Raw genomic sequence first — 23,950 nt, 5'->3', positions numbered from 1 at the left:
CGCCGGCCGCAGCACGCTGGTTGCAGTGGCCATTGGAGGGTGAACCAACGGCAAAGGAAGACCTTTCTCTCTGTCTCTCTCACTGTCCACTCTGCCTGTGAAAAAAATAAAAATAAAAAAAAGAGAACTAGTTTTACAGTTAACTCTCATAATGCAACTCATTGAGGACAGAGATCCTGCATAGGGAGTTAGAACACAGTGACTCCTGTTGTTAATTTAACAATCTCACATATGAGGTCAGTGAAACAGCTTTAAAGCCATAGCTGTACCTGTATGGTGTGGAGCCCAGTGGCTATGCTTATTCCTGTCCCTTTCACAGACTCTGGAGTGGGGCCCAGAGTCAGCGCTTTAACAAGCCCCCCAGTTGACTTTTAAGTGCACTAAATGGTTAAGAGTCACTGCTATGAGGTAGAGCCAACCTCAATGTCAAAGAGATTCATGCATTCTTCTTCAATGACAAGCACTGGATCACTTGATACACAATAAAAAGCTGAAATTCAAAGTCTGAGTAATCCCCTAACTTCAGCCTTTAGGATCAACACCCTCAGCTTTCATGGGAGTTACTTTATTAGCACAATCCCAGAGAAACTGACCCATAAACTTCACAGTACAAAGTAAAGAGTGTTCACTGCACAATTCGCTTCTTCAGTCCTAAAGCTCACAACTTGTTTCTTGCCAAGTTGAAACTTGGAAATACAGAGCCATGTTTGGTGCTCTGCCCACTGGAGAGGCTGCAGCAAAGGCCGCTGCAGGAAAATCTTCAAACCTTTTCATTTTATTAAGCTTAGTATATATTGTGAAACACACAAAAGATACTGCTCTTGAGATACAAGGATAAAAATAGGAGATGGACGCAACAGCCGGAGCTAAGCAGATTTCAAGCCAAGAGCCAGGAGCTTCCTCCAGGACTCCCACACAGGTGCTGTGGCCCAAGGACTTGGGCCCTCTTCTACTACTTGGCCAAGCCACAGCAGAGCTGGGACGGAAGTGGAACTCCTGAGACTCGAACCAACTCCCATATGGGATGTTGGTACTGTAGGCGGCGGCTTCATCCACTATGCCATGGCTCAGCCAACCCGCTGCCCCAAATACCTAGGCTGTTCCCTCTTGTAATCCAGCTTTCTGCTCATACCCCTAAGGAAAGCAGAGGAAGCAGCCCAAGGGCTTAGGCATCCAAACCCACACTGGAATACTGGATAAAGTACCTGGATTCTGGTCTGTCCTGGCCCACCCCCGGGACACTGTAGCCACCTGGGGTAGGGACCCATACATTGAAGATCTCTCCTGCACTGCCTCATCTATAACTCTGCCTTGCAAACCAATCTTTAAAAAGTAAAAAATATCTAGTACTTACTATGAGGTGTCACAACCTTGGACAGGCTGGAACAGAACACAGAGGGATTCTTGGTGTTTCTCTAAGCTTCTGCTTTCTCCTCCGTGTGTGTAGTCTGTGAAAATTCACTGGATTATGTACCAGTTAATTCAAGTGCCCCGTGCCCCTGTGCCCCTGCACATATACCTTACACTGCTGCACAACCCACAGCAGAGGCCGTGAGTAAAGGCCTCTTCTTATGGACGTGGCCAAGGCTACATCTGGCCAGGCACAGGAAACCCCCAAAACAGTACCAGGACCGTGGGAAAAGTTCTTCCTCTCCCAACCACCCACCACACCCTCTAGGACTCCTGTCACACTCCCCCTCCCTTTCCTTTCTGCAACACGCCTTTCTTAGCTTCATTTCACACCTCCCCCCATTCATGCCACCTTTTCATTCTCTCCCATTCCTCTCTGTTCCCACCTCTCCCTTGACACTCTTCCTCTTCCTACTATCCCCATAACCCCCTTGCATGCACACCCCAGCCCCCGCCCACACCATGACAGAAAGGCCAACACACCAAACTCAACACAGAAAGAGCATTTCTGTTCTTCTGGAACAGGAACTAAGTAAGAGGCATTCTCTTCTGGAAGGAGCCAAAGAAGAGAACTGAGCCTAGTAATTTCCAGAAGCCCAAGGTAACTGATGTGGCCGCCTCGGGTCTGGCCTCTCCAGATCCAGGCCTGACCCTGGGGCTGCTGGGTCTCCCTCATGCTCCGCCAGCAGGGTCGAGGACGGCTCTTCATTGCTTCAAAAGGCTCTCGGGTTGAGCCAACGCACTGCGGACTCCCACCTGAGCACATCGGGTCAAAAGGGGCCACGCATGTGCACGCACTTCCAAGGAACAGTGCTGGGCGCAGGCGCAATCCCCATGGGCGGCTGCCATGGCACCAGGGGACACATTGGCATGCTGCTGCATCCAGGGTCTGACGCAGCAGGGCCACTTCCAGTCCCTCTGCTCCAGACTGTGACCCAGGGGGGCTGTGGCTGATGACCCAGGTAGTCTGGACCCTACCTCCAGGCCTTGTGGGAGTCCTGAATCGAGCTCCTGCCTCCTGGATTCTGCCTGGCCCAGCCCTGGCCATCAAAGCCATGTGGGGAGAGAAGCAGTGCAGGGGCCATCGCAAACAATATTTCTCTCTCTTAGTGATCATCCATATAGGGGTTCACTCCACAGATGACTACAAAGGCTGGCACTGGGACAGACCAAAGCAGAAGCCAGGGACATTTTATCTGGTGCTCCATTCTGGGTTCAGGGTCCTAAGTCCTTGGGCCTTCTCCCTCTGCTTTCCCAAGCTGCTTAGCAGACAGCTGGATCCCACAGGGAAGGGCCTCTAGGAGAGGCAGGCACTGCGGGGTCAGGTGAAGCCACTGACCACAGTGCCGGCATCCTATATGGGCGCTGGTTTGAGTCCCAGCTGCTCCAGTTCCAATGCAGCTCTCTGCTGTGGTCTGGGAATGCAGTGGAAGTCCTTGTGCCTCTGTACCCATGCAGGAGACCCCAGCGATTCTCCTGGCCCCTGGCTCCTGGCTCTGGATCCCCTCAACTCTATCCATTGTAGCCAATTAGGGAGTGGACCAGCACATGGAAGACAACTATCTCTCTCTCTCTCTCTCTCTCTCTCTCTCTCTCTCTAACTCCTAATTTCAAGTAAAAAATACCTTAAAAAAAGCAAAATTCTTTTAAAAAAGGAAAACATAGCTCTAAATAAAATACTACATCAAGGCCAACTAGTAGAGTTTATCTGGAATTTGATACTATATGCACTACATGCCCTACTAACAAAGAATTTGAAAAAGAGTTTAACTGGGTCTTAGAAAAGGTTTTGGTACCCATTCATTCTCTTCTTCCTTACAAACATTCTGTGTGGTATGATTTCTGAAATATACATGAGGAAATCTTTGGAATTTATTTATTCAGACACTTACATACCCATTCGCACAAGGACTTGAAACACCCACGATCTACACGGTTCTCCACGGAACACAGGTCTGCTTCCCAATCTCCAATCTCCATAACTAGCCTTGCATTTAAAGTATGGATCATGTTTGAAATAGGACAAATCCTGTGTTCCACGAAGCAAGATAGAATATAAAGGTAGCATCTGAGGTCACTGTTGACATTTTCTACGTGCATGTTATCCTGTTGGTACTTTTTCTCTCATTTCTCAATGTTAGATACAAATGGGGATGGAGAAAGTTCAACTACCCCTATGTGCAGATGACATGATTCTATATATATAGGAGATCCAAAAGATTCCACTAAGAGACTCTCGAACCTCACAGTAGAGTTTGGTAATGTGGCAGGATAGAAAATCAACAGCCTTTGTATACACCAACAATGTCATGGCTGAGAAAGAACCTCTATGACCAAACCTGTTCAAGTAGCTACCAAGAAAATAAAGGACCTTGGAATAAATTTAACCAAGGAGGTCCAATATCTGAGAATCACAAAAGATTAAACAAAAGAATAGAAGAAAACAAAAAAATTGAGATGCTTCTGCACTACAAAAGAAACACTCAGCAAAATGAAAAAGCAAATAACAGAATGGGCAGAATTATCTTCAAAGTATGCAACTGATAATGGATTAAGTACCAGAAACTTTCAAGAAACTCAACAACAGCAAAACAAACCACCCACCAAGAAATAAGCAAGGGACTTCAACAGGCATATTTCAAGAAAGGAAATCTAAATGGCCAACAAACACATACAAAAATGCTCAGGATCACTAGCCATCAGGGAAATGCAAATCAATACTACAATGGCCTTCAGGAAGTGGGGGAAAGACACCCTAATCCACTGCTGGTAGGAATGTAAACTGCTATAGCCACTGTGGAAGACAGTATGGAGATACCTCAGAAATCTGAAGATAGATGCACCATATGAGCCAGCCACTCCAGCCCTGGGAATATACAAAAGGGAAATGAAATCAACATACAAACAGTGATCTCTGCCCTCATATTTACTACAGCTAATTACAAGAGCAAAGATAGGCAAGCAACCAAAATGCACATCACCTGAAGACTGAATAATGACATTATGGGCTATGTACACCATACATGCATGTACAGACAGCACAGCCTGGCTATTCTGCATCCTGCTGCAATGAGCATAGGCCTGTGAAAACCTCTGCCTACATAATGATTCGTTTCCTTCAATATGTTACCAGTACTGTGTACATCCATACAGTTTTCCATGTTGACAGGACTTGTTTCACATGACAAACTGTATTGCTATACATGTATATATTAAGGAATACAGATACCAGATCAATAAACCCAATTTTACCTTCAAACACTAGAACAGAAAAGTAAATCTTAAGAAACTGGAAGGAGGAAAAATACACAAACTGAAATAAATCCAATGGAATAGAAAATATCACAACAGAAATTCAGTGAGACCAAAATACTATTCTTGAACACTCAATGACATGGACAAAACGTTTATCCGCAGGAAACAAAGGAGAAAAGGGAACAGACTCAAGTGACTTCACAACAGAAACGACAGAGAGGACACGATTACCTACCTTACCAAAATAATCATCAGAAAACACTATGGAAAAGCCAAGGCACAAGGATTTGGTCAATGTTGATACAGTGTGGACTGATTGTCAGAAAGACACAAACCACTAAAACTGAATACAGTAAAACAAGAAACCCTAAATACACTTATACTTTGAAAAGAGACTGCAGTAGCAGGGAAACAAAAATAAACAAACAAAAAACATGAAGAAAAGTCCAGGACCAAATGGTTCTACTGGTGAGAACTCCCATTTAAACGATAATTATAATCTGTTCTTTGCACACCCTTCCAAAAAGGAGATGAAGAGGAAAAGACTTCCATTTTATTCCATCAGACCAGCATTATCTCAACATCCAAAACAAGCACACATCACAAAGAAAATGGCACACAAATATCCGTCATGAATGTGTCACATGCCTCAACAAAATATTACCAAATGCCATCCAGGAGCACAAACAAAGCTTAGCACACTGTGTGCAACTGAGAGTTACTCTGGGAATGCAAGGACGGCTACCATACATAAGCAATTTATCCCAGAACAGAACAAACATGGGAAAAACCCACAGAGTATCCCGATAGACACAGAAAACCTATTTCACAAAACCTTCATTACTTTTGCGGTATTAAAAACAAATCATCAAATTAGGAACGCAAGGTACACCTCGGCCTGACAAGGCTCTTTCATGAAAAACCCACAGAGCGCTAACATCACACCCAATGCCAGGAACCCGAAACTGTCCTCCTAGACCAGGACACAGACACGCACTTTCACTCTCCTTCCTCCCGACAACAGTCTCAGAGATCTAGAGCAGGGTGGCTGGGCCCTCAAAAAGCAAACAGACAGGAACATGGGGCAGTTCCAGGAGATGGCGCCACCTCTGCTCTCGCACAGCTGCTCGCACCCTGGGGACCCTTCCAGAATGTCCGCACTGCATGACCGCGACTCCACCCGCGCCTTTGGGACCAAGAGCAACATGCACGCTGGCACCCAAGACCCCAGCGGGAAGCTGCAACAGCCACGGGTCACTCACCTCCAAGGGGGCCCAGTCTGCAGGCAGGATAGAGGCCTGCCAAAGCCGTTGCTTCCGGAAGGGGCCGAAAAAGAGAAACGCTCCTGGGAAATGGCTCGGCAGCCTCGGACACGCAGCCTTTCCTGATCCCGGCCTGACCCTGGGGCTGCTGGGTCTCCCTCAGGCTTGGCCACCAGCGTCGAGGATGGCTCCTCACCTCATAGCTTGTGCAGTCTCTCGGGCAGCAGCAGACGCAGGCGCTGACTCCTACCTATGCGCCAAGCTCAGACGCGGCCATGCCAGAGGGTGCACTTCCGGGTCAAAGTGCAGGACGCAGGCGCAGGCCCCAGTGGCCGTTGCCATGGCACTACAGAACGCATCTGTGCACTTCAGCATCCAGGGACAGAAGCCCCAGGGCCACTTTAGTCCCGCTGCTCCAGACTTTGACCCAGAGAGGCAGCTGCTGATTGCCCAGGTTCTCTGGATCCTGCCTCCCTGCTGCTCGGAGTCCTGAATGGAGCTCCTGCCTCCTGGCTTCTCCCTGGCCCAGCGCTGGCCATCAAAGCCACGTGGGGAGAGAAGCAGTGCAGGGGCCATCGCAAGCACTGTTCTCTCTCTGATAGTCCATATGGGGGTTCAACCCTCAGCTGTCTACAAAGGCCAGCACTGGGACAGGCCGAAGCAGAACCCAGGGACTTTTTATCTCGTGCTCCATTCTGGGTTCAGGGGCCTAAGTCCTTGGGCCGTCTCCCTTTGCTTTCCCAGGCGTGTTAGCAGACAGCTGGATCCCAGGGGGAAAGGCTTCCGGGAAGGGCCGGCACTGTGGGGTAGTGGGTCAAGCTACCACCCGCAGTGCCGGCATCCCATGACGCCAGTTGGAGTCCTGGCTGTTCCACTTCCAATGCAGTTCTCTGCTGTGGTCTGGGAAGGCAGTAAAAAATGCCCCAAGTCCTAGTGCCTCTGCACCCATGAAGAGACCCCGGGGGAGGCTCCTGGCTCCTGGCTTCAGAAACTCTCAGCTCTGCCCATTGCAGCCAATTTGGTAGTAGACCAGCAGATGGAAGACTCCTTCCCTCTCTCTCTCTTTCCTCCCTCCACCTTCAACTTTCACAGTAACTAAAGAAATATACTCAACCATCCAGTGATCTAATACCCAAGGAATGACAAATTAAAATGACAACCTGGAGAAAGAGTGCCTTGGATGACAGCACAGAGTCAGGTCCCCAAAGCACCAGACTACGCATTGTTTGTGGTCAGTGTTCATTTAAATATTTTTAAATTAAAGTAAGATTATTTCATCTGGAATCCCAATTTTAGGCTTTTTGCTGCTTTGTGCCTCTGACTTCCAGCAGGGTGAGTCTTCCCCATGGAAGGTACAGGAGCAGAAATCCATCTGCCATAAGGGCTGTCCTGTTACTTTCCTCAACACATGCACTTGCCCACAGGTTAAGACAAACTGGCGCTAAAGAGAAAACAGAGTATCAGGCCACAGTTCCCCCCAGCTCCTCCCCACTATCACACCCTTTCCTGCACACACATCCACATTTTTAATAAGGACAAAGACTACTTAAAGAGAACGTTGGGTGTGCCAGGTACTACCGCAAGTACCTGAACTTATTTATCTTCACAACAAACGGATGAAGAAACCACGATTATCTCCATTTTGAGGAAGAGGCAGAGAAGGATGAAAGATGCCATATAACTCCCCTAGAAACAGGTCAAGCCACGGACTGACCTCAATTCAGACTTACATCAACTCAGGTCCTTTCCATAATGCCACAGGCCCTCTGCTCACTTCTGATCCAAACCAGAAACACGTTAACCAGAGTGATGAGAAAAGTCCTCTAAGTAACCCTTGTCTCAACCAGAAGTGGGGATTGAGGATGTAATATACAGGTCCATTTTACCACTGCATCTCTCTGTCTGTGATGGGGGCTCGGGCAGGGGTTTAGAACTCCCTGAATATGCACTCTCTCTGCCCAACGATCTGAAATAGAAGTTTGAGGAAAACATGTAGAGAGGCATTGCTTCCCTATGCAACTGTGTTCTGAACGCTGCATTTTTTTGCCTGTCTCCTTCTCATAAAGGCCACGTGCAGGAGATAGCCTGGCTGACAGTCTGTAAGGCAGGTTTTGGAAGACACAGTTTCCTTGTTCTAACAAGTAATCTGATGTTCCTAAGATGCTACTGTACCTATTAAAAAGAAAATGGGGGAAAAAAAGTAAATGAGTGGCATTTCTTAATGAGCACTATACTTCATGTGTTGTACTATGCGAATTAATGGTAAAACTAGTACTCAAACAGTACTTTATACTTTGTGTTTCTGTGTGGGTGCAAACTGTTGATATCTTTACTTAGTATATATTAAGTTGATCTTCTGTATATAAAACTAATTGGAAATGAATCTTGATGAAGAATGGGATGGGAGAGGGGGTGGGAGATGGGATGGCTGTGGGTGGGAGGGAGGTTATGGGGAGAAAAGCCTCTATAATCCAAAAGTTGCACTTTTGAAATTTATATTTGTTAAATACAAATTTAAAACATATACATAAACAAAGCTCAAAGCATCGCAACGACAGACTGCAAGACACAGAACAGGGCAGTTACAATCAAAACAGCATGGTATAAGCAAAAAATTGACATATAGACCAATGGAACAGAAAAGAAACTCCAGAAATCTGTGCACACATCTACAAACAAATTCTATTGGACAAATGAGCTGAAGATCAATCCCAGCTGCAAAGGACAGTCTCTTCAAAAAATGGTCCTGGGAAAACTGGACCTACACACGCAGAACTATGAAAGAAGACCCATGCCTTACACCTTATACAAAAAACAATTAAAAATACTTCAAGGAACAAAATCTAAAACCCAATCTCATCAAACTACTAGAGAACATTGGGGAAAACCAAAAGGTATTGGCATAGGCAAAGATTTCTGGGGAAAAAGATCCCAGAAGCACAAGCAATAAAAGCAGAGACAAATATGATTCCATCAAGCCGAGGAGCTTCTGTGCTACAAAAGAAACACTCAGCAAAGTCAAAGGGCAACTGAAAGAATGGGAGAAAATACTTGCAAACTATGAAACTGATAAAAGATTAATATCCAGAATCTATAAAGAGTTCAAGGAACTCAACAACCACAAAACCAAAAATCCAGTTTAGAAATGGGAAAAGGACTTGAACATGCATTTTTTCAAGTGAGGACATTCATATGGCCAACAGACACTTGAAAAAAATGCTCAAGATCACAAACCATCACAGAATTGCAAATCCAAATGACAATGAGGTTTCACTGCACAACAGTTAGAATGGCTCACATACAGAAATCAACAAACAATAAATGCTACTGAGGATATGACAACTATGGGAACGTAATCCACTGTTGGTGGGAACATAAACTGGTGAAGCCATTGTGGAAGCAAGTAGAGATACCTCAGAAAGCTGGAAATAAATCTACTATATGACTCAGCAATCCATCTCAAGGTGATTTACACCTGGGAAATGAAATCAGCATATTTGAAAGGATTATTTGCACCTCCAAGTTTAGTACAGCTCAGTTCAAAATAGCTAAGACATGGAATCAACCCTGATGTCCATGAACTGATGACTAGATAAAGAAATCATGGCCTATATACACTAGGTAACACAACCCATTGGGGATTACAGAGATGCTGTCTTTAGCAACAAAATGGATATAATTGGAAACCAGTATATTTAGTGAAATAAGCCATTCTGAAAGGACAAATTGTCGCTCCCCCTCTTCATGGAGGAATGACACTAAACCCTGCCTAGGCTTCATATCCGAGTCACGGCACCATTATGTCGCTCCCCCTCTTCGTGGAGGAACGACACAGGACCCTGCGCTGTTCTTTCATCTGCTCGGCCCTCCCCGGGTTTGCTGCTGGTTCTTCCCGGGTTGGCTACTGTCCCTTCCACCTCCGTGGAAGGGCGGTTCCCCCTGGCCACTTTCCCCACTTCCGCAGGGGAGCAGCACACCGCCGGCCGGCTCTCTCGGGGGCTGCACAGATGTTCCCCTTAGATGTTCCCCTTAGATGTTCCTGGTGCATGCCGTCTCTCTCCTCCTTTATAGTCCTCCTCTGCCAATCCCAACTCGGCTGCCCACACGCCGAGTACGCTGCTCTCCTCCAATCAGGAGCAAGTCCTACAGTTTATTGGCTGAACTGGAGGCAGCTGTGTAGAAGCTGTTTTCTTCTCTCCCAGCGCCATATTGTGGGAGAGCAGATGAATAGAATAAGTCTTAATTCCAATAACTTAGTCTAGTCCGAGTTGCTCCCCACACAAATACCATATATTACCCTGATTTGTGGTAACTGATAGAGACCTAAAGGGTAATGGGTAGGAGGGAAACTGACATTCTGTGATAGATGATTTTCTACAGTTTTTTTTCTCCATACTGTTCTCTACTTATTATATGGTTAAACATATGAGCATATAGTTAACTGAAAATAGATAATTATTAATAATTAAGAGTGGTAACAAGGCCGGCACTGTGGCTCAATAGGCTAATCCTCCGCCTTGCGGTGCTGGCACACTGGGTTCTAGTCCCGGTTGGGGTGCCGGATTCTGTCCCGGTTGCCCCTCTTCCAGGCCAGCTCTCTGCTGTGGCCCGGGAGTGCAGTGGAGGATGGCCCAAGTCCTTGGGCCCTGCACCCCATGGGAGACCAGGAGAAGCACCTGGATCCTGGCTTCGGATCAGTGCGGTGTGCTGGCCGCAGTGTGCCGGCCGTGGCAGCCATTGCAGGGTGAACCAACGGCAAAGGAAGACCTTTCTCTCTGTCTCTCTCTCACTGTCCACTATGCCTGTCAAAAAAAAAAAAGAAAGAAAGAAAGAAAGAAATCCTTTAAGGAGAGACTTTTTAGGATGCTGGGGGATGACTGAGCACCATGGCTAAGAACACAGCTGGAGTCAGCCATACCTCTGGATGGCTTCAGCCATGTTCTCCAACCTGCCCATAATTCAACTGTATCAACTGTAAATGGCAAACGCCCTCACCTCATATGGCTGTGAGAATTTAACGGATGTAAACTTAGTGCATCTCCAGGCAATCATAAACATAGGCCCATTGCTAACACTACAGCTATCACAACAGTGTGTTCTGTGTTACGTTTTATAGTACAGATGCTGCTGTGATCAGTGACTTGCACTATGTGACAGGCGTGGGCATGTCCAGACCACAGCCTCCCTGGCACTCACTTGATTTTGATGAACTTCCGACACGGCACCATGTTCCGCACACACGCCTCAGTCAGCGGGTTGATGTCTTCCACGATGACGAAGGGGGCCTCCTCCAGGGTGATGATGCTCAGGTGGTTGTGATCCAGCTCACAGTCAGAGAAGGACTTGTACCGGGGCCTCACCGTGGGCCTCGGGCTCAGGGTCTGGTTCTCCCACTTACCCACCTGAACCACAAACACAGAGATACACCAGTGCTGCCTTGTGCCTCTGACTTCTGGCAGGGCAAGTCCTTCCCACGGAAGGCGTGGGAGCAGAAATCCATCTGCCGTAAGAGCTGTCCTCTTACTTTCCTAAACATGTGCTCTTGCTTACAGGTTAAGACAAACTGGGGCTAATGAGAAAACAGAGTATTGGGTCACAGTTCCCCCCAGCTCCTCCACAGAGGAACTGAACATGCATGTCTGGGCGTGGCACCAAAGCATGATGTCCTGCCAGAGCTCATTGTCACGGATGTGACGGAAAAAGCGTAGACTTCTGAAAAAATCAGCAAGGTCTATGTCCAGCCCTCCAAAAAGGATGCGGGTGTCCCAGGAAGTGACCTAACTGTTGCACCAAACGCCTGCTCCGAAAAAATTGATTTTGGTATAAAAAATTTTGACATGGATACCTATGTGAGAGATCTTGAAAAAACTTCATGAAAATGTCTATTATTAAAAAAAACCGACATTGTGGAATTCAAACATTTTTGCAACAAAATCAAGTTATCTTTGAATTCCATTTTCTAGGAATTCATTGAAGTACCTTCGTTCTAACTGAAATACTCTAGGCACACGCTTCATCACTGACAGCTTCGTTTTCCCAGCTGTAAAATGTACACAATCCCACCTTCTTCCTAAGAACATCATGACAAATAAATAAGGCAGTGCTGGAAAAGCAAAATCACGCATTAGGGACTCCATACTTTTTCCTCCTTAAGTATACAGTAGATAAAGTTGAAAGGAGAAAGCTGGAAAGTTGCTTAGAAAAAGAGAAGGAAACAGGAAGGGGGAATGGTAAAAAGGAGATGAGAAATGGGAGAATAGGCAACACCAGCGGACAGAGCAGGAGAGGAAATCAGCTCATTCCAGCCCCACATAGGCTTCCACTTATGTTGCAAATTCAGGTGAACTTGTATTAACCCAGCACAGGGCGGAGATGGTTACTGCTTAGCGTACATCAGGACCTGTCAAAACAGAATCAACTGTGCTCCCTCTGAGCTTCTTGAGCGTCTTGGTGAAAGTGAATTGAAGGCTGTGGGCTGTATTTTTATTTTGACAGACAGATTTAGACAGTGAGAGAGAGAGACAGAGAGAGAGGTCTTCCTTTTCCATTGGTTCACCCTCCAAGTGGCTGCTTTAGCTGGCATGCTGTGGCTGGCACGCTGCGCAGATCTGAAGCCAGGAGCCAGGTGTTTCCTCCTGGTCTCCCATATGGGTGCAGGGCCCAAGGACTTGGGCCATCCTTCACTACGTTACTGGGACACAACAGGGAGCTGGACTGGAAAAGGAGCAACCAGGACAGAACCAGCGCCCCAATCAGGACTAGAACCCTGTGTGCCAGCACTGCAGGCAGAGGATTAGCCTAGTGAGCCGTGATGCCAGCCGGCTGTATGTTTTAAACCATAATTTTTTTGACAGCTTATTGGCACTGCTCACACACACCGAAAATAAGCTGCCCTGACCAGCGCCGGCTCCTTCCTCCTCCTGCTCCTGCTCCCACACGTGATCACTTGACACCGCAGGTCAGTGCTGTGTTTGTGACAGTAACCTCCGGGGAAGCACCTCGTCTGAAAAGCTAAGTGCCAAGTCCATGCTCGGCTGGGTGGCTGTGACCCCTCCCCACCCCTCCAGTAACATCAGCATCACATGAAATGAATGGTGGACAAGCAGGGCACCAGGAGTCTGAATCTGAAGGTGCTTTCCGATTCTGCAGTGTGCTTCTGTTAACTGAGCTACAGTAACTGTGTCATAGCCACAAATCCGACCTGCCTGGCACACTAGGCTCCTAAATCCCCAAGGCAACATAAACTAAGGCAAACATAAACTAAGGTTGTGCAGCCAGCACAACCTTTGATGATGTCACTGACCACATGACACAGAGGACTTCACAGCAAAATTCCAGCCAAAGCTGGTCTGGGTCAGATCAGTGCAGCTCCAGCCATTGTAGCCAACTGGGGATTGACCCAGCAGATAGGAGCCCTCTCTCTCTCTCTCTCTTTCTCTTTCTCTCTCTGCCTGTCCTTTTCTCTTTGTGCACCTCTGACTTTCAAAAAATAAATAAATAAATAAATAAATAAATACTTTTCTAAAAAAAGCTAATATGGAGGGCGGCTATTTGGTGAATTGGTTGCGACATGGCTTGGGACACCCACATCCCATATCAGAATGCTTGGGTTCAATTCCCAGCCCGAGCTCCCAATTCCAGCTTTCTGTCAATGCAGACCTTTGGAGGCAGCAGGTGATGGCTCTAGTACCTGGAATCTGATACCCATGTGGGAGACCTGGATCGAGGTCCCAGATCCTGTATTCACCTAGGTCAAAATCATAGCTCTATGAGGAGTTATCATTGTATATTCATTCAGTAAACATTATTAAGTGTCCACAGTATAACAAGTACTGGCCTACAAAGATATAATGGGTAAAGTCCCTGGAGTTCATCCTCATCCTCATCAACATCATCTTATTATTGTCATGATCATTATTATCGATACAGAACCTAGAAAGAAAGAGGACTGGTGTAGTGGACCCAACACATATAATTCTAGAAGAAAGAAAATGTTTTCTCTTATCCTATCTTTCCTATTAATTGGTGAAAAACTAACCCTGTGTGTTTGGGCTCAAATTCACCATCTATAATACAGCACAGAAAAGAAAATTGCACTTTTGATGTTGTAAGACTAATTAAAATAATGTATTAAAATTCATGTTATTTTTATAAATTTGAGTTGAATTTTCTGAATTAGCTACTTAAAAATATTTCAGACCAGAGTTACTGTCATCAGTCACTTGTATTCTAATATTTACCTGAATAGGAAAAAAAGTTATAATCACTGTTTAATACCCTAGGGACTATGATGATGTCACATAAACACTCCTAGTCTTCTCATGTACAAAAAAGAAAAATCTTTGAAAAATTATTGTCCTAACTGGTCTCTAGCATCTTTTTCTTCTCTGCCATCATGAAATTTAAATCCAAATGACAACACCAGTCTGTTAGATGAGAAAGATGACACATGGAACATTTCAGAATTTAACAAGATTTTGGATCTTAATTCCCCAAATCTTGCTTTGGGTACTACTTTGACCATCAGATAAAAACTCTCATGAAGACAAGAAATGTAGCTTGCCTGGGACTATACCCACACCCATGTGGATACAGTGTTCCATTCTTTGTGTCAACAAACACTTCCTCTATGCCCTCACACACATGATCACTGTGTGGCCATCTCCTGACTATCCTGAGAAACAATGACACAGGCAGCCACACGCCCTATCTCTTAGCTAACTGAGGATGTCATCCCACGCCTGAGGGAAAAACAGCTTCCCCAAGAGCCTGGGGTTGCTGGTAGGAGATAACATAAAAAGCTGTCTTTTAGTCATTATTCTTTGACTCACAGGTTATTTAAAAGTGTTGTTTATTGTGTTAACAATGGAAAATTTTCCAGAAATCTTTGTCATTCAATTATAGCTCTCATATATTCCTTGAAGCACTAAGTAAATCCTTTTAAATTTATTAAAACTTCCTTTATGACCTAAAGAATTACATCCATATATATTTTCTGAGTGCTTTCAAAACATGTGTGTTCTGTTATTGATTTCAGTGTTCTACATATGTGTATTAAGTCAACTAGTTTGTGATGTCTTTAAGACTGTTTCCATACCAACTTTTATCTGTTTGCTCTACTGATTACTGAGATAAGAATATTGAATTTCTTTAGAGTACTATACCGCAGTAAGAAACAACGAAATCCAGTCATTTGCAACAAAATGGAGGAATCTGGAACACATCATGCTGAGTGAAGTAAGCCAGTCCCAAAGGGACAAATACCATATGTTCTCCCTGATCGGTAACAACTGACTGAACACCAAAAAGGAAACCTCCTGAAGTGAAATGGACACTATGAGAAATGGTGACTTGATCAGCATAGCCCTGACTGCTAATGGACAACTTAATACATTATCCCTCATAGTATTTTTTTTGTCTGTTCTACTTAATATGACTGGTTTAATTCTGTAATTATCACACAGTTATTCTTAAGTGTTGAAAATTAACTGAAATGTGATCCCTGTTAAACATAAGAGTGGGAATAAGAGAGGGAAGAGATGTATAATTTGGGGCATGCTCGGGCTGACTTGCCCCAATTGGTAGAGTTGGAAACATACCAGGGGATTCCAATTCAATCCCATCAAGGTGGCATGTGCCAATGCCATCTCACTACTCCAAGTGATCAATTTCAGTTCACAATTGATCATAATGAAAGGACTAAGAGTCAAAGGGAGCACATAAACAAGTCTAGTATCTGCTAACACCAACCGATAGAATAAATAAAGGGGAGAGTGATCCAACATGGGAAGCGAGATACTCAGCAGACTCATAGAATGGCGGATGTCCTAAATAGCACTCTGGCCTCAGAATCAGCCCTAAAGGCACTCGGATCTGGCTGAAAAGCCCATGAGAGTATTTCAGGCATGGAAAGCCAAGACACTCTGGCAAAAAGATCTCTGTGAGTGAGATCCCAGTGGAAAGAACAGGTCTTCAAAGAGGGAGGTGCCTTTCTCTGAAGGGAGGAGAGAACCTCCACTTTGACTATGACCGTGTCTAAACAAGATAAGAGTCGGAGAACTCAAGGGGCTTCCATAGCCTTGGAAACTCATAACTGGTGCATAGGGAGATTACTGATGCCATAAACAGGAGTGTCAATTGGTAAAGTCAACAACAGGAGTCACTGTGCACTTACTCCTCATGTAGGATCTCTGTCCTTAACGTGCTGTACACTGAGGCTTAATGCTATAACAAGTACTCAAACAGTATATTTCACTTTGTGTTTCTATGGGGGTGCAAACGACTGAAATCTTTACTTAATGTACACTAAACTGATCTTCTGTAAAAAAAAAAAAAAGAAAGAAAGAAAGAAAGAAATTATCAATTCCCAACTTGACTCTCACTGGGATTAAACATGACAATAGGTCTGATCTGATTTCATCATCATTTAAAAAAAATCATCTATTATTTTTCACTTTATGTTTCTGTGTGGGAGCAAACTGTTGAAATACTTACTTAAGGTATACTAAGCTGATCTTCTGTATATTAAGATAATCGAAAATGAATCTTGATGTGAATGGAAGGGGAGAGGGAGTGGGAAAGGGGAGGGTTGTGGGTGGGAGGGACGGTATGGGGGGGAAGCCATTGTAACACATGAGTCGTACTTTGGAAATTTATATTCATTAAATAAAAGATAAAAAAAAAAGAAAAAAAAAAGAATATTGAAATCTCCCATTCCAGTTATGGATTTTTTTCAGATAAACCTTGCAGTTCTATCAACTTTTGCTTCAGCATCTTGAAGCTGTGTTACTAGGTCTATAAATGCTTAGACTGATGTCTTACTGATGGAGCAAATCATTTATCATCATGGATTGACTTTCTTTATCATTGAAAATATCCCATGATCCTAAAAATATTCCATGATCTGTGTTGCTAATGTAGCTAGTCAAGTTTCGCAGATGACTAATGTGTATTTCTTTCTCCATATTTCAATTTTCAAGCTATTATATTCAAACTGAACTTCATTTAGGGAGCCTATACTTGGGTCTTGCTTTTTGATTCAATGTTATAATCTCTCTGCCTTGTAATTGAGTTCCTTATACCATTTACATTTAATGTAATTAATGAAATAGCTAAGTTTAAATTAATCTCCTAGTTAGGTGTTTTCTATCTGTTCTATGTTCTGTTTTTCCTCTTTATCTGCCTACTTTTGCATCAGTTTCTTTTGCACGATCCCATTTTATTTCTTTTATGGGTTAATTATAGCCCTATTTATTTAACTTTAGTGGCTTCCTTAGGTTTCATGGTATATATTTTAAATTAATCACATTTATCTTCAAGTGATATTGTACCATGTCAAATGGTGTATTTCCATTTCACTCTCCCTACAGTTGTACTACACTTGCCACACATTTAACTTTAAAAAGCTATAAACTGTATGCTACATGTTTAGTATTTTTGCTGTAAAAAAGTCATTTATCTTTTAAAGTGACTAAACAGATTAAAAATCTGTATACATTTAACCATGTAGCTTTCAATTCTCATGTTTTCATCTTCTGTGTTGATTCAAATACCCACTTAGTAACATTGTCTTTCTCCCTAAAGGACTTTTTCTATATTTCTGGTAGTGTGGATCTGCTGGTGATGAATTATTTCTGTGATTCTATGTCTAGAGTCTTTATTTCACTCTCACATTGGAAAGATACGTTCACTGTGCAAAGAATTCTATGCTGACACTCTTTATCTTTCAGTACATCAAAGAGTTTCTCCGTTCTCTTGTAGCATATGTTGTTTCTAATGATAAAACTACTGACAATCTTTTCTTTTAAAAATTTTATGCATTTATTTGAAAGGCAGAGTTGCAGAGATATAGAAGCAGAGGGAGGGGTCTTCGATCCAAAATTGACACAATGGCTGGAGCTGGGGCAATCCAAAGCCAGGAGCCAGTAATTTTTCTGGGTCTCCCAAAGTGGGGATTTTACCTTAAAACACTAGAACAGAAAAGTAAATCTTAAGAAACTGGAAGGAGGAAAAATATACAAACTGATATAAATCCAATGGAATAGAAAATATCACAACAGAAATTCAGTGAGACCAAAATACTATTCTTGAACACTCAGTGACATGGACAAAATGTTTATCCGCAGGAAACAAGGGAAAAAAGGGAACAGACTCAAGTGACTTCACAACAGAAACGACAGAGAGGACACGATTACCTACCTTACCAAAATAATAATCAGAAAACACTATGGAAAAGCCAAGGCACAAGGATTTGGTCAATGTTGATACAGTGTGGACTGATTCTCAGAAAGACACAAACCACTAAAACTGAATACAGTAAAACAAGAAACCCTAAATACACTCATAATTTGAAAAGAGACTGCAGTAGCGGAAAACAAACACACATGAAGAAAACTCCACGAACAGACGGCTCCACCGGTGAAAATTCCCATTTAAAGGATAATTAAAATCCCTTCTTTCCACACCCTTCCAAAAAGGAGATGAAGAGGAAAAACTTTCCTTTGTATTCCATCAGACCAGCGTTATCCCAACATCCAAAACAAGCACACATTATAAAGAAAATGGCACACAAATATCCATCATGAATGTGTCACATGCCTCAATAAAATATTACCAAATGCCATCCGGGAGCACAAACAAAGCTTAGCACACTGTATGCAACTGAGAGTTACTCCGGGAATGCAAGGATGGCTACCATACCAAAGCAATATATCCCGGAACAGAATCCACATGGGAAAAGCCACAAAGTATCCCGATAGACACAGAAAACCTATTTCACAAAACCTTCATTACTTTTGCGGTATTAAAAAAATAAAATCATCAAATTAAGAACAGATGGTACACCTGGGCCTGACAACGGTCTTTCATAAAAAACCCACAGAGCACTAACAGCACACCAAACGTGAGTAACCGGAAACTGTCCTCCTAGACCAGGACACAGACACACATTCTCGCTCTCGTTCCTCCCAACAACACTCTCAGAGGTCTAGAACAGGGCGGCTGGGCCTTCAAAAAGCAAACAGACGGGAACGTGGGGCAGTTCCTGGAGGAGATGGAGCCATCTCTGCTCTCGCACAGCTGCTTACACCCTGGGGACCCTTCCAGACCGTCTGCACAGCACAACTGCGACTCCACCTGAGCCTTCGGGACCAAGAGCAACAGGCACGCTGGCACCCAATACCCCAGCGGGAAGCCGCAACAGCCACGAGTCACACAGCCACGAGTCACTCACCTCCAAGGGGGCCCGGTCTGCTGGCGGGATAGAGGTCTGCCAAGGCCGTTGCTTCCGGAAGGGGCTGAAGAAGAGAACCGCACCTGGGAAATGGTGCGGCAGCCTCAGACATGCAGCCTCTCCTGATCCTGGCCTGACCTTGGAGCCGCTGGGTCTCCCTCAGTCTTGGCCAGCAGCGTCAAGCACGGCTCCTCACAGCTTGTGCAGGCTCTTGGGCAGCAGTAGACGCGGTGCTGACTCCCACAAGAGCGCTGGTGGGCAGTCGGGGTACGCATGCGTGCGTGTGTACTTCCGGGTCAAAGTGCAGGACGCAGGTGCAGTCTCCACTGGCCGTCACCATGGCGCCACGGGACACATCTGCGCACTGCCGCATCCAGCGTCATTCTGATGCCCCAGGCCCGCTTCAGTCAGCTTCTTCTGCTCCTGGTGTGACCCAGCCAAGGTGGTGCTCGGCCCAAAGCTCAAACCCTGTCTCTGCGTGAGTGTCAGGGACCCATGGAGCGCATTCACAGGAAGCTGGATCAGAAGAAGAGGAGCCTGAACTCAAACCAACTCCAGTGTGGGATGCAGGCATCCCACTGTGCCGGATGGCTGCAATGTCCATCTGTTAACCAACGTCTCCCTCAACACTCATGTATCCATTTCACACACAGATCTACTTCCATCTGAAAAGGAAAGGGGCAGGGAAAAAAGAAAAAAAAATTAAACAAAGAACATTTGGCTTTCTCCAACACACGTTCTCTATGAACACATTCTCTACCCTGCCTCAGACGTTATCTCCCAGGATCTCTGTGGACAGGAGGGCCCTGCAGGGACAGCGATCCCAACAAGGAAATCTCCTCCAGCCACCAGAGTCACCTTCCCTGCCTCTAGCCCCTGCTCCTCGAGCAGCCAGGTTCAGCCCGTTGTGGAAAAACCCCAGCTGTGTGAGTCACTACAGCCATCCCAAGGGGCCTGCGCAAAATCCAGAGTACAGCTGGAAACAGCTGTCATGAGATCAACTGCCACTGGGAGGGATGGCAGAAAAAAAGGATGAATTCATCATTTATTACTACATGAGCCCCTCTGGCCTCAGAAAAGCTGGTTTTCATTTTCTCTCTCCAACAAAAAGAGTCTTTTCCCATCTTACTTAGGATTCTTCTAATGAGCAAAGCAGCACGTGACTCACCATGGAAGACTCCCTCAGACTAGAATCCAATGGGGGACACCACCCCCCCCCCCCCAGGCATCTCCTGAAACACAGGAGAAATGAAACTCCATCAGGAGAGGAAAGAATTATTAGGAAGAAGCTATAAATGCAGATACCTCTGACTTGAATAAACTCTTAAAGAAAAAAAAAAAAACAGCACCAAGAAACATGAGGCGGCTGAGATCCAGCAGAGAGAGGTCCAGGGCAGAGGTTCCTCTCTGGTTCCTACGTGCCCATGACATCAGGAACACTCTGCAATTAAGGAAGACACGCACAGGGTGTTTCTGTGCACAACTAGAAGGCACTCAGCCTCCGGACTTCTAAGTCCTCCTCCCACGGGTCTCCTCACCCATCAACCTGAGAGGTCCTGAAGAAAACAGGGCTGAGGCCTGGTCCAGGTGCGGAACTGACATGAAGAGCAGATGCTTCTCCTCAACAGAAACGTCTGTGTCTGATGGGGATGAGAAGAGGGCTCACCCGGCACTTGGTGCAAAGCAGCCTTGATTTCATGGCTCTGGCAGCAGGAGACAGGGAAATCGGCGCATTCTCCTCGGCTGCATGACACCCAAACGTCCATCAAGTCCCAGGCTCACACCTCAAATGATGCCATCAACACACCCCCGGGGGGCTCAGCCATGGGGTCTTTCAGTCAGCTCCAACAGTGACACCGAGGCAGCAGTCCCCGCCCTTCAACTGTCCAGCCAACCACACAAGGGAGAGGAGGAACGGCTGCTCGGGAGAGGTCCAGAGATACTTGCTGCACCCACCCACCACCAGGGACACACACCCCGTTCCTCACGCAGAGCACTACAATTCCAAAGGGCTCCACACATTCCCTCCTCCTGAGTGTCGTCTTCTCACAGCAGAATTGTGTTTATTTCTCACCAGTACAAAGCAGTTTCTATGACATCATGCTGCAAGACCTCGAGGCTGCTGTGGAGCCTGTGTGAGCGGGAAGGAAGTGAGGCAGGAAGGGAGTGGAGAGGAAAGTCTGAGGCAGCTTTGGGGCCAGAGGAGAGCTTCCCTTCACCTCTCAGGTTTAAGATTACACAATTAATGGGAATTTCATTTAAAAAGAATGCAATCATTATTAAAACTTTTCTAGTTGCCTCGGCTGTCATTGTTTCTCATTTCTAAGTGTAAAACAAAAATCTAGAATTTTAAAATGTATTCTCTTTTTTCACCAGCAAGATATCAAGGTAATACCTTATACCATATTTTTTTTTTTTTTTGACAGGCAGAGTGGACAGTGAGAAAGAGAGAGAGAGAAAGGTCTTCCTTTGCAGTTGGTTCACCCTCCAATGGCCCCGCGGCCAGCGCGCTGTGGCCCGCGCATCGCGCTGATCTGATGGCAGGAGCCAGGTGTTTCTCCTGGTCTCCCATGGGGTGCAGGGCCCAAGGACTTGGGTCATCCTCCACTACACTCCTGGGCCATAGCAGAGAGCTGGCCTGGAAAAGGGGCAACTGGGACAAAATCCAGAGCCCCGACCGGGACTAGAACCCGGTGTGCCAGCGTCGAAAGGCAGAGGATTAACATAGTGAGCCATGGCGCCAGCCACCTTATGCCATATTTTACAACATCAACATTCAGTTAGTTGGGTTCAACTGCTTTACCAGCTCCCCAACTAAGTCAAGGCCAGGGCCCTGTCCTGGGCACCCTAGGCGCGACCCTGCCCCTTGCCCGGCTCCCCAGCTTCGGCAGGCAGGGCGAGGGCCCCACCCTGGGCACCCCAGATGCAACCCGGCTCCCCCGTGCCTGGGGCCCCAGGCCTCGCAAGCCCTCTAAGTGCCCTGCAATGGCCACCACAGTGGGGACCCCGCCACCTGCCCGGTTCCCAAGCCCCTGCTGGCATCCCAGACGAAGCCATGCCCCCGCCGGGGGCCCCAGCCCCTGCAGCACAGCGAGGGCCTGCAGCCACAGCGAGGGCCCGCCCTGGGCAACCCAGATGCAACCACGCTCCCCACCCGCATCCCAGCCCCTGCAGGCACCACGAGATTCCTGCTCTGGGCAACCCAGAGGCGACCCCGCCCCGTTCCCAGGACCCCAGCCCCAACAGGCATGGTGAGGACCCTCAGGCACAGGAGGGACACTCCCTGGGCATGCTATACGTACCACGCCCCCTGTCCAGATCCCCAGCCCCTGCAGGCACAGCGGGGGCCCTCCCTAGGTACCCCAGACGGGACCCCGCCCCATCCGCCCAGGTCCCCAGCCCCTAAGGCACAGAGAGGGCCCCACCTTGGGAACCCAAGACGTGACCCCGCCCCGCCTGCCTGGGGCCCCAGTCCCTGTGGCAAAGCGAGGGCCCTGCCCCGGGCACCCTAGGCACGACCCTGCCCCTTGCCCAGCTCCCCAGCTTCGGCAGGCAGGGCGAGGACCCCACCCTGGGCACCCCAGATGCAACCCGGCTCCCCCGTGCCTGGGGCCCCAGGTCTCGCAAGCCCTCTAAGTGCCCTGCAATGGCCACCACAGTTGGAACCCCACCACCTGCCCGGGTCCCAAGACCCTGCTGGCATCCCAGACGAGGCCATGCCCCCGCCGGGGGCCCCAGCCCCTGCAGCACAGCGAGGGCCCGCAGCCACAGCGAGGGCCCCGCCCTGGGCAACCCAGATGCAACCACGCTCCCCACCCGCATCCCAGCCCCTGCAGGCACCGCGAGATTCCTGCTCTGGGCAACCCAGAGGCGACCCGCACCCTACCCGGGTGTCCACAACTGCAGGCAGTGGGAGGGCCCCGCAGGCACAGTGAGGGCAGTTGCAGCAAGGGCCCACCTACCCCCCGGGTCAAAAGCCCCTGCAAGCATGGTGAGGGCCACACCCTGGGCACCCCAGATGCAACCCGGCTCCCCCATGCCTGGGGCCCCAGGCCTCGCAAGCCCTCTAAGTGCCCTGCAATGGACACCACAGTAGGGACCCCGTCATCTGCCCGGGTCCCCAGCTCGGCAGGCACAGCAAGGGACGCTCAGGCACTGGGAGGGTCCGCCCTAGGCACCTCACACGCGACCATGTCCCCCGCCGGATTCCCCACCCCTGCAGGCAAAGGCGAAACCCGTCCTGAGCACCCCAGACTCCACCACCACTCACCTGGGTCCCAAGTCCCTGTAGGAATGGCGAGAGCCCCGCCCTGGCAACCCCTGAAGGGACCCCGCCTCCTACCTGGGTCCCCACACCTGCAGGCAGGGCAAAGGCCCCGCTCTGGGCACCCAAACACAACCCCGCCCCCTGCCCTGGACCCCAGCCCCTACAGGCATGGCCAGGACTCTCAGGCACTGCGAGAGCCCCGCCCTGGGCACCCCAGATGCTACCTCCCCCTGCCCGGATCCCAGCCCCTGCAGGAATGGCGACAGCCCAGCCCTGGCCACGCCAGATGGGACCCCGCCTCTTACCCGGGTCCCGACCCCTACAGGCAGGGTGAAGGCCCAAAACTGGGCACCCCAGAGGTGACCCCGCCCCCTGCCCAGGACCCCAGCCCCTACAGGCATGGCGAGGACCCTCAGGCACAGCGAGGGCCCTCCTGGGCACGCAGGACGCGGCCATGCCCTCCGCCCAGATCCCGGACCCTGCAGGCATGGCGAGAGCTCCGCCCTGGGCACCCCAGATGCTACC

The 23,950-nt window shown here is 47.5% G+C and overlaps 1 long non-coding RNA gene across 6 annotated transcripts in view; it reads right to left on the bottom strand.

Moving 5' to 3' along the window:
• Positions 1–23,950, bottom strand: part of LOC103346531 (uncharacterized) — a 328,438-nt gene that overhangs the window by 9,416 nt on the left and 295,072 nt on the right. For 3 of the 6 annotated variants that reach the window (XR_011384398.1, XR_011384399.1, XR_011384400.1), the window contains exon 2: positions 11,124–11,329. This is a non-coding gene — a long non-coding RNA (uncharacterized lncRNA). Of the gene's footprint in view, positions 1–11,123; positions 11,330–19,158; positions 19,824–20,824; positions 22,298–23,950 lie in introns of those variants that run through there. The other 3 variants (XR_011384402.1, XR_011384401.1, XR_011384404.1) reach the window with 2 other exon arrangements.

The sequence above is a fragment of the Oryctolagus cuniculus genome, chromosome 19, assembly GCF_964237555.1.
Source record: "Oryctolagus cuniculus chromosome 19, mOryCun1.1, whole genome shotgun sequence".
Classification (NCBI taxonomy): Eukaryota; Metazoa; Chordata; class Mammalia; order Lagomorpha; family Leporidae; genus Oryctolagus; species Oryctolagus cuniculus.
The sequence above is the reverse complement of the archived record's forward strand: the minus strand, read 5'-3'. Positions and strand labels throughout refer to the sequence as shown.